Source organism: Psammomys obesus, unplaced genomic scaffold (assembly GCF_907164565.1).
Source record: "Psammomys obesus unplaced genomic scaffold, mPsaObe1.curated_primary_1811, whole genome shotgun sequence".
NCBI classification, from domain to species: Eukaryota; Metazoa; Chordata; class Mammalia; order Rodentia; family Muridae; genus Psammomys; species Psammomys obesus.
The window spans coordinates 2,839,600-2,852,180 of NW_026596057.1; the positions used below are offsets into that span (position 1 = coordinate 2,839,600).

The following is a 12,581-nucleotide window of genomic DNA, read 5'->3' on the forward strand; positions in this document are numbered from 1 at the left end:
CGAAAAGTGTATTTGTTCCTCTTTTGTGTGACTTCAGTTGGCTGCATGTCAATTCTACGTAAGTCAACTTTCCTTAAAAAAAAATATTATATTAAAGAAATCATCCCATGGAAAACAAACCCCAAAACATGATTTTTCTTTGGTATTCTACAACAAAAAGTATACTTGGTAAACTGTGGTTTAATGTTTGCACATCTTGAGAGCTGCCTCTGAAAGTGTGAAGATTCTGTTTCCTCAGGCTCAAGTGTGTTTATCTCAGCTGCCTTCCATGCCCCCTTCCTGTGTCAGTCTAGTCCCCAGCCAATGTGACACAGAGAAACAAACAATTAAAGGCATGTGTGTGTGTGTGTGTGTACTTAAATACTTATATATACATATATGTAAAACATTGTGCCACTGAGAACGACTAGTGCCAGACCCCTGTGTCATGAGGACTCTGAGGACTCTTAGCTGGCTGCCTCCACAAGTCTTTCCCTGTGATACATCGTGGATATTGCAAGCGTCTAGTTTGATGGGATTGTTTTTGGTTGTTCTCTCCACTGGGATACCCTAGTCATCCTTGACCAACTGGCCTTGAATCCTCCTCCTTTCAGAGTCTGTGAGGGTCTCTCCCCTAAGAGAGGGCACATATTGCTAACCCTACCTAAACTACCTCAGGAGGTCTGGCAATAAACCCACGTATTTACTTTTCCAGTGAGTTCTGAGGAACTTTGCCACTGCTGCCACCAATCCACAGATCACAGACTGCCACTCAGCCCAGACTGTCCTGCTCCAACAGTTACAAATTTCCTACCTATCAACCCCCCCCAAATTACTTTAAAATTTTCTCCTGTTTGTTTGTGTTTTATACCTGAATTTTGTGAATATTGTTTTATCCTTTGAAGATTTGACATATGTATCTAAATGCAAACACATCCCCCTTCATCCCCTCCAGTTCATCATTTGAAGGGCTTCTCGACAGTAACAAAATGATAAATATGTGTTCAGCCACATTTTTTTGTGAAAGTTTTATAGAAGCTTTTTTAAATTGGTATTTAACGGGGTAATTTTATTTAACTGAAAATTAACTTCTGTGACCTGCCTCTTTCTTCTGACGGTGGCAGATAAATGGAGTGTTACTGTATTATCATAAAATAATAGTTTGGAGTCTAAGACACCGTGGGACCTCCACTTGACCTAATGCATACTGATATTTCTTTACCCCAGAAGTCTCGTCTGTAAAATGCCAATATCATAATTATAGTTGATTCTTATTTAATAGAAGTATTTTGAGGTTAAATGGGAAATTATTTAGGAGACATCTCCAAGACCTGCCTTGCAGTAATTAAGTTTCATATTTATGTAGGTCTTAGCTCCCAGTTGCTGCAGACCAAGCACAGACAATTTCTGCTTCTTCACTCCCTGGACCACCAGAAAGAAGTACAGTGAGACTGGGAAAAAAACACACTGTACATCAGACAGACCGGTCTGAATTTGATCTGAGATACTAGTTCTATGACATTAGACACATTCCTCATTTGCAGAAAACGTCCTGTGACAAACGTCTAGCAACTCTATTTTAAAACACACACTAACTGGTGAGAAAAACAACAGGACCTTCAAAATAATATAAAAACCATTAGTTTGTAAAAAAAAAAAAAAACATGAGATAGTGCTCATAAGTTAACATGCAAGATTTCCATTCTCGCCGTCCACTTCTCAGACACACAGAAATCAAAGTATTCTCTCATCTATAGATTACTATAGCAAGTGTTTCTCTAAGTGATAACATGTTAATGTCCATTAAAACCTCTGCTTGTCTGTGGCCCTGTGACAGTTTTGTGACAGGACGCCTCTATTTCTCTACAGTATACATCCAGGTTCAAAAACACTCATGTCTTTTGATACAGCAATTCTTTTGCACATATAGCTTTCATGAAAAAAAGTATACTCTCTAGAGTCCAAAGACATGGCTATGTTGCTTGTAATTTGCTTGCAGATATCTCTGTGGAGACAGCATGAAGGTCCGTCTTTCTAGAAGGCACAGGTTGCATTTTAATTACCACAAGAGGGAGTCTGCAGCCTAGAGGAACCATTGGGAATCCTACTCCAAGAGGAGCAACAGCAAAGACATAGATAATTCCACTATTACATCGGGAGTCTTACGGTCATGTTAGAGTCCTTTTTTTTAATCAGTGTGCAAAAAGCAACAGTCGCTTGATGATGGAGATGTTCTAAGGGCTCATTAAACATAAGTGTGCCCAGCTGCTTTATTTTCATCTTTTTTTTTTTATGGTTTTGGGGTATGTGTGTACATGTCCATGTGTTTGCTGACCTTTGCTCATGGTTGTGTGTAGAGGCCAGAAGTCGATGAGAGGGGCCCTCTTTAATCACTCACAAGCTTCTCTGCTGTCACTCGGATCCTGGAGCCTCTGAAGCTGGAAATCACCAGCTCAGCTCAACTGGCAAGCTAGCTAGCCTCCTTGCTCCTCCTGTCCCCACCTCCTCAACCATGGAGTTACAGGTTTGCACGGTCATTCCTGGGTTTTTCATTGGGGCTCCTGTGGATTGAACTCAGCTCCTCATGGTTGCACAGAAGTGGCTTTTACTAGCTGAGCCATCGTCCCAGCCCTCCACCTCTTTTTAATTTTTATCTTTGGCTATGCTGGGAATTGAACCAAGGACTTCAGATATGCTATACCTCAGGCGAGCGTTGTACCACTGAGCTATGGGACCCAGCCCAGTAATTTTTTTATTAAACTATCTCACTTTCTTTAGCCAGACCTCAGGCTCTGCTTTAGTTATTTCTATACCTGAATTTTTTGAAGTTGGGAGTTAGGGATTAGAGAGTACATAGAGCGATGGTGATTAATTGGATACCCTGTCCTTAGATTATGCTACTGTAACGCTTTCTGCAAGGTGAACCTTGGACAGTTCATCATTGTCTTAAAAGACAATACACTTAGTATCCCAAGGGCCTGGAGCTCTGTCTTGCCTACTGCCATAGAATCTGTTTTTCCACAGCATATTTGGGCACAATCCCAAATATGGGATGGGAGGTGAGGCAGAAGCCTGAGGAACTGGGGAGCCACTGAAGAAGAGTGCAAAGATGTGTAGGATGGGGCTGAGCCCAGCCTCGATGCCACAGGTCTTGGCTCAGACCATGTGAAGAACCTTCAGGAATATGGCCACGGATAATGGAGGCCTGTCCATCCACCAGTTGTCACTGAGTTAGCAGTACTCACATGGGAATTCTGTCCACTCTGAGAAGACTCAGTGTTTCCTTCTGTGCTTTCCATAGACCTGAAAGAGGAGAGAAAGCCAAGGCTGGCTCCTAGAGACTTACCCTCACTGTGCCCCTGCTATGACCTGACCTTTATTCTCATTACAAATTTGGGATGTGTAAAAAGAAAACCTGACTGGCTGGCCACCTTCCTCCTAACCTGTGTCTTAGTAACAGAGGCTGCCTTTGGATTCCCACCTCCCTCCCAAATGAAAAGCTTCCCTTTCCCCCACCCCCGGGAACAGGGGCTTGGGGAGTCCGTCATTTTACTCCTAATTGCATGTGAAGTGTTGTAAACCCTGTGGAGCACATCAAATTCTAATCTATTTTTGTCCCCATTAATTTCCCGCCCCTTTTCATTTATAACTTACTCTCTTTTCTCAGTAATGTTCCCTTTTCCCTGATGGATTTGTAAATTCCCCTTTTATTCCCTTCTACCCCCTGGCAGGCATCAATTCAATCTCCAGAGAGGGCTTTTGTATGTTCAACTTTACATTTTTCCGGAGTCCCCACACTTGGAGGAGGGGAGCAAGCGTGGTCTGGAGACAGGGGGCCAGTCTGGCCTCCAGCTCTGGTCAGCATCCTGGCTACATCAAGCCCTTACATCAGGATCCTTCCCCATCAGTAAGCTGTTTCGTGATTTACTTTTATTGCCAGCAAAGTGGGACTCAAGGTGCCTGCCCCACTGTTCAAGTGACAAGCCTGTGGTGTTCAGCGGTTAGCTAGAGGTGGCTTCAGTCCCTTCTCAGACTCTGTTCTCTCACCGCCTTGAGCGGTGAACATAAGCCTGTAACCATGCCACTGATGTGCAAGACAGACCCTAATAATGTTTCTAAGATGAATTAAGTATGGTCCCACTCCTGTTGGAGTACTGAGAACTTAAATCACAGCTACTCCTAGACCTCTCTCTCTGTCTCTGACGCATTGCAGAAGTGCCAGGGGTGTCTCCCAGAGATCTGAAAATGGTTCCCAAGGCTCTGGTGCACAAAATTCACAGCTCTACATGCTTGGTCCAGACTGTGAAACTCAGGTTCTTGCCCACAGGATAAAAGGGCTCTTTTGAGTACTTCCTACTCTGAGTGCCAGAGGCTTCCAAAGAAAGATCTCTTCTCTGTAATGGGATGCTCTCCATTTATAAGGGTTGTTCCTATATAGCTCTAGCCATCTCTCCAACTGTCCTATCTCCCCATCTACTTCCACCACCTCCAAAAGTGATGTTCCCAAAGTCCTTAGACACAGGTTACCTGTGATTTCAGCTAGAGGAGTCTGTTTTGCAAAGCAGACAGTGTAGTGCTTCCTTTGTACATTCTGTAAAAATAAAATCCAGTAAAAATCAAAGTCTTGCATCAACTCTGCCTCAGAGATTCTCCCTCTTTCCCCCACGCCTTCTATGAGAATGAGGTTCCACTCGACATGCTCTGTGCCTGCTAGGCTCTCCAAGTTCCCTGCCTGAGATGAGGGTACATACAGCACAAGTATGTGTCCTGTGGAGCTGGAGAGATGGCTCAGAGACAAACAGCACTTGCTCTTCTTGCAGAGGACCCTTCTTTGGTTTCCATCACTCACATGAAAGCTCACAACTGTCCATAATTCCAGTTCCAAGGAACCTGGCAACCTCTTCTGGCTTCTCTCCTAGAACTAGTCACCTAATAATTTGTCTCTATCCACTGTTTTCCTCTCTTTTGGAATGACCGTGACTTTCCAGACCAGAGGTTCACATCTGGTTTGCCAAGTACTTGTTCCCACTAAACTCCAAAGGGCCAGGCTTCCACGACATGTCTCTGTTCAGGGTGCATCCCATAGGGTTTTCATTCATAACTCTCAAGCCGGTTCCTAATCTCTGCCTTCAAACTCAAGAAAACACATGTTTGGGTCTCTTCCATAGTTCTTCCGAGACCCAGCCTGTGCCCACCACTTGACCACTTTGTTCTGTGTCTCCTTCTCTGTCTCTCTCCTTACTCTAATACTCTCTAACCTCCCTTCCCAATTTAACCTTAGGATTACTGAAGCAGTCATTGGCATGTGCTGCAAAGCAGTGGGGTCAACCATTGCCATCAGCTTTGATCCTCAAAGTCAGAAAGGCTCTCGCTTTAGTTTTTTGTAGTTATGCAGCAACAAGTTCAGCAGCAAAAATTAAACTCTCAGAAGTGGAAGGTATTATTTACTTGTCTCATTGCTATGACCAATATCTGGAAAGAAGCAGTAAAATGGCTCATGGTTTAATGCTACAGCCCATGATGGTTCAGAAGGCATGTAACTCCAGTGTGAGACACTGCTATTTAAAGCCTTCTGAGGAGAGAGAGAGGGAGGGAGAGGGAGAAAGAGAGGAGAGCGATGAATTCTAGTGCACATCTCATTTACTTCAGGGCAGGAGCCCCATGGCTTGGGGATGCCACCTCAACTAACCCTTTCTGGAAACAGTCTCACAGATACACCCGATAGTCCGTCTTACTGGTGCCCTGGGCATTCCTCAATCTAGTCAAATTGACAACCAAGCTGACAGTGAAGAAGTATGAAAGCAGTAATTCTTTAAAGAGGTGGCATTGGAGCAGAGATGTGGACAGCCGGGAGGTACAATAGGCAGTGTCTGGGTGAAGAACATTCCAGAAGAAGACAGCAAGGGTGCTGACCTGGAGTGTTTGGGGTGGACGGATCGGATCAGCTAATGCAGAAAGAAGGTGGTAATCAGGTTGGGCAGGAGGCTAGATGGCAACGAGAGGTCGGAGTATGCAGGGCTTCCAGGTATGGAAGAGAATACGGCTATAACTCTACCAGGTAAGAAATGACTAGCAGGTTTGGAGCAGAGGAAGGGACTGAGATATATTAAAGGGCCATGTGGTGTTGGGTGGAAAGTCGAAGGTTGTCAGAAAATAGAGGGACCCTATGAGTTGATCCAGGCAAGCACAGTAGTAACAGAAACCCTAGCGGGACCCAGAAGGCCATATTTGAGATATGTTATGAAAACTCAGACTGCAGGATGTGCTGATGGACTATGTCCATTCTGTGGGTGGGATCATTAAAAGAATGACTTTGAACTGCCTATGGCTCCATCTAGGACTGAGTCTGTTCATGTAGAAACACCATCTTTGGACCAGAGCTCTTCATTAGGTCTTACCCAGATATGTATTCTGGAAGGTACTCAACCACAGAGCTTGGCCTAATGCCTTTCATCATCATCATCATCATCATCATCATCATCATCATCATCATCATATAGTTAATATATTATATTAGTCTATAATATAATTATATAATATATTAATAATATAATTTATTATTATTACTTCTATCTTTTGACATTGTATTATAATTATGTCATTTTCCCATTTTCTCATTCAAGCCCTCTCATGTATCTCATTTTCAATTCATGGCCTCTTCTTAAAAATTAATTGTTGTTATATGCATCTAGGAAACTTCTCTTTATCACAGATGAAGACCATTACAGAAAATGGTAACCAATCAAAATACAGAGTTGTAGAGTCCAGCACCAATGGCTACCTCTATTAAACAGCTCTCGTGCCTAAGGCTTGGGGAACAATGGAGAAGAGGGGAGTGGAAAGATTTTAGGAGCCTGGGGGGTCAGAGAGTTTGCTGTGAGATTGTGTCTCCTAGTAATGTCAGAAGCTAGACTCATAAAATCTCACCAATATGACTGTATAAAAAGGAGCTGACCAAGAATGACACTGCTAAAGTGGATAAGGAAAAAACCATGAAGTTTCAATCGTAGATAAAGAACTACAGACAACCGAGGAACACTGAGTTTTTCCCAAGGAAGGGCACACCAATTGGTTATCCAATACCAAATGATCCACCCTGAAAACATATACATACAAGTAACATCATACAGACTGATCTTGTTATATCTAGAAATATGAATTCATATACATATATGCAAGCACTCTTTTAAGTTAACTTTTTCCATTATTTGTATTTTATATGTATGTGTGTGGGCATTCTGCATTGCTGTCCGCACACCACAAAGACAAGAAGAGGGCACCAGATCCTCTGGGACTGATGTCACAGAAGGTTGTGAACCAACATGAGGATGCTGGAAATCAAGGCCTGGTCCCACAGAAGATAAGCCCATGCTCTTAACAGGTTAGCCATTGCCTCAGTCCTCTTTCAGTACTGTTACTGGAGTAGATTTACAAAACAATATCTATGATGTCTGTTTTTCAAAGTACAGACTAATGGTTAACATAAAAAAAACAAAGAGCCAAATTAAATAGAAAACTTAATTCCTGCTGATTGATATCTACAATTCTATAAAATCTGAGATGGAGAGACAATGTAAATAATTAAGGGATTTTTAAAACATACCTTAAGTCATTTGCTTTCTCAACTAACCCAATTCAAGCTTAAGCTTTCACCATTGCTAGGCTCTTAAATTTTCCTTCATATTATTGGTGTGGGAGGGAATTAACAGCCTCCAAGGACTATTGAATCCCAGGTATCTAGTTTCTCCCCGGGTTGCCTGCACCATTAGGGTTACATACTCTTACCAGCATTCTAATTGAATATATGTGCGCTTTTTAAAAACTTTTACACAAATATGTTGGTTTTCAGTTGCAGCCATCAACCATCATTTCTCCCTAAAGTCTGTACATTACAGTGAAATGATGGCAAAATCTCAATGACTACCTGAGTGGGGCAGGTAACTACAGGGTAGAAGTGTTAGGTGTAGAGGGAGTAGGGGTGCTCTGAAGAGCTGCCACGCTCATTTCCACAGAAAGCATCACAACTAAAGAAAGGCAAAGAACAGACACTGTGCTGACCAAGCAGGACCCATGGGGAAGACCCCGCCCACACTCCCTCGCACACATTTCCCTCAGCAGTTAAAAACAGGTACTTAAAAAAAAATGTCCAAAAAATAGTGCTTCTTCCGGCAAAAAGAAGAAGGGTGGGTAAAGGAAGAAGAGAAGGACGAGAAAGGGGAAGAAGAGGCATCTTCGCTTATTATCTTGTTTGTAAGGGCATTGTTGAACATTGCTGCTCGCATTTCCTGTGAACAGGAAGATCACTAAGTAGTGATCTTAGAGAAAGAACTTTATCTGCAGTTCTTTATCTAAGATCACTACGATGCACTCTAAATCCCCTTTCACGCTAGTTAAAAGATATGTAATTTTTTTTAAATTAAAGTATTCGTCATCCCTCTAGCTCCTCTCTCTAATCCCTTCTCCCATGACCCTACCCCAAACCCATGACCTCTTTTTTTTATTATTGTGATATGTATTATGTGCACAGATATAATATTTTTTAATACAACCTGCTGGGTCCGTTTAGCGTTGCTTGTCTGTTTATGGTTTTAGCACTGACTGCTTGGTTTTGAATAACCAACTAGGAGATTCATCTTTGGGAAAGACTAATTCTTCTTCCTGTCCCAGCGGTTATTAATTGCTTGTCCCTAGGGTGGGGGTCCCTGAGATTTTTCCCTAAGGAGACAAAATGGCAATATTATTTTCCTAAGGACAGCTTTAACAATCCAAATAGAACAAAGAAATGTTTTTAAGCTTTCAAAACTAGTTCTATCTTTATTGTTAATATTAATAATGCTTAATGAATTCCAAGCTGCTTACATACGCTATACCAGTCAGGACAGGCTAGGTTTTGCTATAGTGATAAACAGTTCCAAAAGTCTCAAAGTTCAACATAGCAAAAATGATTGCAGATGCTTTTTTGACCAGGTCAGCAGGGGAGTCTCTTTTGTGTTATGGTGGCTTAGGGACCCAAGCCACAAAAACCCAGATCTACTTCTTCTTGAATGTCCACAACCATTAATTACTACAAGGAGAAAAAAGGTGTGGCAACCCATGATTTATTCCAGCTTCTACTCGAGAGTGACTTACAACGCTTTTACTCCTAACTCACTGGCCACAGAACTTGCTGTGACAGCATCTACCAAGCAAGCAGGGTGCATCTCTGTCATGCACCAAAAAGGAGAGCACCAGAAACACATTCTGAGCTGTTACTGAGCTATGACAGGTCTATCAGCACACTGCGGACTTACCGGAAATAGAGCCAGAATCTTTCTGTTTGCACAGAAAGAGACTGTGGTTCAGATCTAGTGTCTCTTCTACCACTTCTCCTCGAGCTATTGGAAAACTAATAAAAATCTTACTTTAATGTCTTTCCTTCACAGCGTGGTTTCAACCTTTGACTACGCCAGCTAGACATTTCTCTCTGGACTAATTTGTTTACGTGTGTCTTGATTTCAGAGGGCACATGAGTGGCACTGTGTGGCAGCTCTGCCACAGCCTTAGCTTATAGACTTGGGGCTTCTGGCTGTAATGGTATTGCAGAAAACAGAGGTTTTTATAATCGTTTGAATTTTTTCATTTATTTTAATGACCTATTACAATAATGATATGGTTGATTCAATCAACTAAACTGTTTAAGATTGAGGAAATAATGATTCCCTTGAAGGGGGAAAAAAAGTCAATTCAGAGGTCGTGTGTGGTTGTTAAGGAAAGTTTTCATGCACAGTGTGTTGCAACTGTACGCCCCTTGTGCCAAGAGCCAGAGGGAAGGAAAACACCATCAAACATTCCTGCTGTTACAGTGTGAAAAGGGATTCTTCCTTTTAAAAACACACACAAAAAAAATTGATGGTATTTTTTTAAGGTGAAACGACTTTTGCACCATTGGCTAAAATGAAACATAAGTAAGATGACAAGAAAGGATGCGAAGTTTCAAAACAGAAGAGAGTCCAGACCGTTTTCTAAGAGGTTTGTCTAGTGCTTTCTCTCACCATCACACATTTTTTTCCCTCAGAATTACAATTATATAAATTCCTTAGACAATTGGCATCCTAATCTTTAGTTAACAGATACATCTACATAACAATTATAAGCCCCTTCTCAGCTTGTGCGCGTGCGCGTGCGCGCGCGTGTGTGTGTGTGTGTGTGTGTGTGTGTGTGTGTGTGTGTGTGTGTGTTGGCTGGTGAGCGTGAGCGTGCATGTGTCTGCATTTCTAGGACCCCTGGGATGAAATTACAATGAAAAATTCCAAAGCAGTCTTATTTTTCCTAACTTGCCTGAAAACGGTTACATGCTTCTTCATTTTAATAGGAGCCCAGTGAAGGATGCTGACTCATTAAGAGGCTGTAGCAAGAGGGTGTGAACTCATAGCTATTGGCTAAACATAGCTATAGGTTAGTGTTTCAAGAGGGTGAGAAAATTGTTTCACTTAATGTTTAAAAAATGAGATTTGAAGTTTGGACCTGGAAGGTGTTGTTCATGAAGGTCTTTAAAACGGAGAAATATTATAATCTGTTATAGCATTGACAAGATTATTTTTACTCAAAAGCACTATAGCAGGCAAAATGTACGTATATGTTTTCATGTGTATGTATGAACACACATGCATACATGCCTAACAAAGAAGTTTATAAGTATACGTAAAACATATCTTTTTAATTTAAGTTCTCACTAGTTACAGTGTAGGTAATAATGATGTCTAACACACAGGGTTTGACCAATGTGCACATCATTGTTTCCATTGTAATAAAATGCAATTTATTGCTGGGTTTCATTGTTTTAAAAACCATTTGCCATACAACTCATACAATAAATACTATCTTAGCCGGGCACAGTGGCAAATGCCTGTAATCTCAACACTTGAGAAGGGAGAATCAGGTGGATCTCCGTGAGCTGGAGGCCAGCCTGGTCTACAAAGTGAGTTCAGGACAGCCAAGGCTACACAGAGAAACCCTGTCTCAAAAAACAAGAAACAAACAAAAAAAAAAAAAAAAAAACCTAAAACTAGACAAATAAGGAATAATATTTTAAGTGGAAATTCTCCACACGAAGCATGTATGTGAAACAAATTTGCTTTGGTTGGCGAGAGTAGAGATCCAGTCTCCATCAAATCTCCTAATGCTGGTCTAAGACCACCTCTGCGGCAGCACCACAGAGCACATTTGGAAAACTCATTGTTCCTTGTGATTTCTTGTTTATATGTGATAGAGTTCTCTCTCTCTCTCTCTCTCTCTCTCTCTCTCTCTCTCTCTCTTACACACACACACACACACACACACACACACTAGACATAGCATTTGACAGGTATTCTGAGCACAGGTCTTTCATTTCTCAAAATGGCAACAACAGAGCTATGTCTGTAACATCTGTTATCCATCCACTTAAAAGTTTGTACATGTTGTGTCTAATCTCACTTAAATTCTGTATGATTAGTTGCATGGCTCTTGTTTTGAAAATGAAGAAAAGAAACACAGAGAACAAATGCTAGGCAAAGTAGCATTTGAGCCTACGATAGTCTTCCTTTGAAACTCAAGCTCTTACCCTGTTACACACACCCAAGAGTGGAAGTCTGTGAAGGTATGTGGATTTTGTGTAAGTTTAAAATCCCATTTTCACCCTTTAACAAACCTTATTACATGGATGATGTCTTCTGCAGCATCATTGCCGCTCTCTGGCCTCTGGTGAAGCCCAAGATAATAAAAAAGAGGACTGAGAGGTTCATCAGGCACCAGTCAGGCCAATGTGTCAAAATTAAGTGAAATGCGAGCAAACCCAGAGGTATCAACAACAGGGTACAGAGGAGATTCAAGGACCAGATCCTGATGCCCAACATTGGTTATGGGAGCAATAAGAAAACCAAGCGTATGGAGCCTCGCGGCTCCTGGAAGTTTCTGGTCCACCATGTCAAGGGGCTGGCAGGGCTGCTGAAGGGCAACAAATCTTACTGTGCTGAGATTGTTCACAACACTCTCTCCAAGAACTGAAGAGCCATCATAGAAAGAGCCACACAGCTGGCCATCAGTCACCAGTTCCAATGGCAGGCTACGCAGAGGAGAAAATGAATAAGCCTACAAAAACTGCAAAAAAGAAAAAAGAAAAAAGGAAAGGAAAGCAACTTTGGAAAGAAAGGGCTTATTTCATCTTATAGCTTATGTGTCCTTCTTCCAGGGAATTCAGAGCAGGAACCTGTAAGCAGGACCTAGGGTAGAAGCCATAGGTACTTCTCCCTGACATTTCACAAATATTTCAGTAAGAAGTACTTTTCACTGAAATTTTTCTCATGGCTTTCTCAGCCTGCTTTCTTTTAGCACCTAAGACCACCAAACCAGCGGGGGCATCACCCACACTGAGCTGGCTCTCCTACACTAACCATTAAACAAGAAAATGTACCACTACCTTGCAGGCAGCCTAATCTGATGGGGACATTTTCTCAGCTGAGCTTCCCTCTTCCCAAATGACTCCATCAAACTTGTGTCAAGTTAACATAAAGCTAGCCAATACACTCTGTATAATGTTTTTTTTTTTTTTAAATACACAAAATTTCTAGTAAGTCTGAAGACTT

At 41.8% G+C, this 12,581-nt stretch overlaps 1 pseudogene; it reads left to right on the plus strand.

Moving 5' to 3' along the window:
* Window positions 1-11,655: 11,655 nt before the first annotated feature.
* On the plus strand, window positions 11,656-12,085 carry LOC129689248 (60S ribosomal protein L32-like; annotated as a pseudogene).
* Window positions 12,086-12,581: the final 496 nt, after the last annotated feature.